The following is a 5,382-nucleotide window of genomic DNA, read 5'->3' as shown; positions in this document are numbered from 1 at the left end:
ATTCAGGACTTCCCTGGTGGCGCAGTGGTTAAGAATCTGCCTGCCAATGCAGGGGACACGGGTTCGAGCCCTCATCTGTGAAGATCCCACATGCCACGGAGCAACAAAGCCCAGGCACCACAACTACTGAGCCTACGCTCTAGAGCCCGTGCACCACAACTACTGAGCCTGGGCTCTAGAGCCCGCAAGCCGTAACTACTGAGCCCACGTGCCACAACTACTGAAGCCCACGTATCTAGAGCCCGTGCGCTATAACAAGAGAAGCCACAGCAATAAGTCCACACACCGCAATGAAGAGTAGCTCCCACTCGCTGCAACTAGAGAAAGCTGGTGCACAGCAAAAAAGACCCAACGCAGCCATAAATTAATTTATTAAAAAAAATTAATTCAAAATGGCCACAGACTTAAATGTAAAGTGTAAAATTATAAAACTTTCAAAAAGAAGAAAATCTTCAAGACGTGGAATTAGAGTTCTTAAATTTGACACCAAAAACATGCTCTATAAAAGGAAAAATCAAGAATTCAGACCTCATCAAAGTTAAAAACTGTGCTCCTGGAAAGCCCACGTGAAGGGGATGAAAAGACAAGCTACTGGGGAACAATATTTGCAAACCATATATCTAACATATCTAAATAAATACTCAAAGTAAAAAAATCCACAAACAGTCCAATCAGAAAACGGGCAAAAGACATGAACATATATTTCACCAAAAAGGATATTATCAAGGGAAAGGAAGCACATGAAAAGATGTTCAAGATAATTATCCAGAAAAATGCAGATTAAAAACACAATGAAATATTACTATATACCTATCAGAATGGCTAAAATAAAAAATTGTGACACCACCAAATCCTGGTGAGGATACAGAGAAACTGGTTATACACTGCTGGTAGGAATGCAAAATGGGGTAGCCACTTTGTAAAAGGATTTGGTGGACTTCCCTGGTGGCAGAGTAGTTAAGAATCTGCCTGCCAATGCAGGGGACATGGGTTCGATTCCTGGTCCGGGAAGATTCCACATGCCGCGGAGCAGCTAAGCCTGTGCACCACAACTACTGAGCCTGCACTCTAGAGCCCATGAGTCACAACTACTGAAGCCTGTGCGCCTAGAGCCCGGGCTCTGCAAGAAGAGAAGCCACCGCAGTGAGAAGCCCGCACACTGCCACGAAGAGTAGCCCCCACTCGCCGCAACTAGAGAAAGCCCATGCACAGCAACGAAGACCCAACACAACCAAAAATAAATAAATAAATAAAATTAATTAAAAAAAGAAAAAGAATTTGGCAATTCCTTACAAAGTTAAACATACACTTACCATTTAACTCAGCAGTCCCAATCCCATGTATTTACTAAAGAGAAATAAAAAGTTACTAATAATATATTTCATGTTCGTAGGAGCTTTATTTCCCCAAATGGAATAACCCACATGACCATCAACTGCTGCATAAAGAATGGAATGCTACTCAGCAGATAAAGGAACAAACTAATGATACATACAACACTGATAAATCTAAATATATGCTACACGAAAGAAGTTGGATACAAAACACTACATGCTGTATGATTCCATTTATGTGAAATTATTAAAAAGGCAAAATCTAGTGACAAAATATCAGTAGTAGCTAGGAGCCAGAGTTTTGGATGGGGATTGACTGCAAAGGGGCATGAGCAGTGATGGGCTGGTAAATGTTTAACCACCAGCTTTCAGTGAGGAGGGAGCCCTGGTTTGTGGCATTTGCCAGTGTCTATGGTGTAAATACCTCTTTCATTGTCAATTTCACATGACCAATATGACATCACTGAACACTGAGTAGGGGAGAGAAGGCTAGCTAACAACTGGATCCCACAATTGGCGTAAGTTGGCTCCAGCACACCACTGGGCACAGGGGAATGTTGTGGGGTGGCAGAAATGTTACCTATCTTGTAGTGATGGTTAAACAACTGTATATATTTGAAAAACTTATTAAAGGTATTTTTTAAAATAAATTTATTTTACTTATTTATTTTTGGCTGCATTGGGTCTTCGTTGCTGCACGCGGGCTCTCTCTAGTTGCAGCAAGTGGGGGCTACTCTTCATTGCGGTGCACGGGCTTCTCATTGCGGTGGCTTCTCTTGTTGCAGAACACAGGCTCTAGGTGCACAGGCTTCAGTAGTTGTGGCACGTGAGCTCTAGAGCGCAGGCTCAGTAGTTGTGGCGCACAGGCTTAGTTGCTCCGTGGCATGTGAGATCTTCCCGGACCAGGGCTCGAACCCGTGTCCCCTGTCTTGGCAGGCAGATTCTTAACCACTGCGCCACCAGGGAAGCCCAAGGTATGTTTTAAATTGGTAAACTTTAATGTAAATAAATACTTCAATAAAGATTTATTTTTAAGCTGGCTCAGGTATAGAAACAGCAAGGAATTACAACTTTTTATCGGGGGGGCTGCCCTCAGTCTCCTGATCATCCATCCTCAATTATTCTTAATTGTACAGATTGGGCGATATCCTTGTTGAGTGCCACCTATCTTGTTCCCAAGAGAGCTGTATTTCATTAATGATCTCCAAAGCCCTCTGCCAGTCAGACCCTAGCAGCCTCTCCAACATTTCTGCTCAGTACAGTAATTCAGCCACTCTGATGCCAATGGCTAGGCACCCACCACCTGCCCATTTCAGCGTCCTATGGTCCCCATTACTATCAGTGAGCCTGGTTCTGTGACAGTTCAGTCCTGCCTACGGAGCAAGGCCATCCCTGAGCTTCTCAATGAAACTGGTGCTCATCTCACCAGCACGTTCTTTCTCACTTCAGTAAATAAAATATCCTTTGGGCCCTCTGATAGAACGTAATCATCTGGTGACTTTTCTGACTTGATGTAGCATATAAAACTGGCATATTCACTCTAACTTGCCAACTTTTTTGACCCCTTTGATACCTTCCTCCATCATATACCAAGTGACCCCCACTCACCGCAACTAAAGAAAGCCCGCACGCGGCAATGAAGACCCAACGTGGCCAAAAATAAAAACAAATAAAATAAATTTAAAAAACAAAAAACTTTAATCTAGAGCTCTGCTACTCTTATAATTAAATCCTAGACTTTATTCTCAGCTTTTTGGGTCCTCTAGATGCAGGAAATAAAAGTCTCTTCACAAGCTGCCAAGGAGCATCTCTGGCTTTCACAGGCTTCAATTAGTGACTATCACCCTCAGCCTTTCACTGTCTTTCTCCAGTGCACTGAGGGCCTCCAGCAGCAGCCATCCAATTCCACTGTCTTTCTAACTTCTCAAACCTGATATATTTCCCCCATTAATGCATTCCCTCCCACCAGGATCCCATCCCAGTGCACCGCTAGTGAAAGTTTTGGCAGTTGCACCCATCCAGTGTGCCAGGGCCATCCATGCTCTACCCACCACCAGCGATTGGGTCCTCATTGCCAGCCGGCCGGCAGGTGATTTGGCTTTAAAGTCACATTTTGGAATCTGCTTCCTCAGTACTCTTGGCACCAACTGTTGCCAGGCTGGGTTCCCTGGGAAATATACTTTGAGATGGAGATTTGAGTAAAGGAAGTTTATTAGGGTGTGCTGTCAGGATCAACAACACCTGTGAGGAAGTGAAGGCCACAGGACTGGACAGAAGGAGCCATGGCGCCGTGGTGACCCTTCAGTGCTGTCCCCCATAGAGGCAAGGGAATCAGGCCTTTGAACTCCCATACTGACCAGTGAATACAGGCTGTCTAAGGATGGGGCACTACCTTGGATGATTTTTCAGTTGAGGGCAATTTCTAGAGGGGTCTCAGCTTAGAAATCTTAGCTACCAAAACTACCCACACCTTGTGCAGGAAGGAAGGCCACAGGGTTGAGTGTTTCAGTCCTAAGGAGGGGTATCTGGACGGCACACCATGGCATCCACTATAGGACTTTTAAATATGAGAAGTAGGATATGTATATATTTTTTGATACTTCTCACCTGGGACAGCTATAGACCACTTCTCTCCCCTCTTAGGTGGTTTGGTGTGTGGGGTCTCACAATCAGTTACTTTACTGCTGGAAGGGTCATCAGCCAAGGGGAGAAAAACAGTGTATTCCAAAACCAAATAGACATTGTATTAAGATTTTACTATATATTAGTCCTAACATCGCTATGAACTATTGAATACATGTGACCAAGAATACAGGGTGCATCTTACCTTCCTCTCTAAGGGGTGGACTACTTTTCTTTACACTCAATAGATCGTCCCATAACATCTAGTGCAAGTCGATATACGGAACAGCAAACTGAAAAATGAAAATCATGGAGACGGAAATGACCTTGAATGAGAGATAGTTGGCACTCAAAATGTTTGTTGATAAACGAATGGATTTTGACCTCACCTACAGTAAAAATGAAAATCATGGAGACGGAAATGACCTTGAATGAGAGATAGTTGGCACTCAAAATGTTTGTTGATAAACGAATGGATTTTGACCTCACCTACAGTTAGAATGATAGATTAATTGCCCAGAGGCGTACTACATCCATGTTCCTGAACTGTCATCCAGCCATTTTTTGTTCTCCAAGCTAAAGGAGTCTAGGTATTTTTTTTCCTAGCGTGAAATACTGGAATCACATTAGATTGGAAATCAGGAGAGTGTCAGCCCTCTGTGCCACTCTGTCATCTGTGGATAAGTTTCTTCATCTGTAAAATGAGACTGGACTGGCTGATCTCTAAGGCAATTTCTACTTGAACAAATTCTACAATTCAGTCCTCCCCTTTGGCATCTGGTTTTCATTTCTCTAATCATAAAGTGTGGAAACAAAACGCAGTAATCCATTTAGCCTTTTTCCATCAGATTTAGTTTGCAGATACATCTTAATTGAACAATTAACCTATCGTACAGCTACCAGACAGCCATTAGGAGTTTGTTCTTCCAGTCTCCCGAGATGCGCTTATCGCTGCAATTCTTTGAGGGCTCTGTGCTGTCACTTATCCAGCCCAGTGACTGAAGAATAGGATACTTTGTGAAGTCCTGCTCCTGAAGGACCCGCCTCAGATTCCAGGCCACTTGGGGCCTGTGAGAGACGGGTCAGGAGTGTGACTAGTGAACTGTTGTGTTGGGCCTTGAAGAAGCTTTCTGGAGAAAGTGCTAAGTCTTCAGTCTCACACAAAATAGCCCTAAACTCCAACATATCAACTTGCATTTAATTTTAGTGTACTCCCTCTTCTCCTTGTGACTCTCCTCAGTGACTGTCCCCTGTGCCAGGTTAAATTACTACCTCACTGAAACAATAGCTGCTATCTATGAAGGCCTACCATAGGCCAGACATGGGAATGGTGCCTGCATGTGTAATGACACCCCGCACAAGTCCACAAGGGACATGTTATCCCCCTTATAGATGAAGAAACTCAGCAACCCAAGGGGACAGCAGG

This window comes from Lipotes vexillifer, unplaced genomic scaffold (genome assembly GCF_000442215.2).
Source record: "Lipotes vexillifer unplaced genomic scaffold, Lipotes_vexillifer_v1.1 scaffold209, whole genome shotgun sequence".
Classification (NCBI taxonomy): domain Eukaryota; kingdom Metazoa; phylum Chordata; class Mammalia; order Artiodactyla; family Lipotidae; genus Lipotes; species Lipotes vexillifer.
This window is presented reverse-complemented; position numbering follows the sequence as displayed.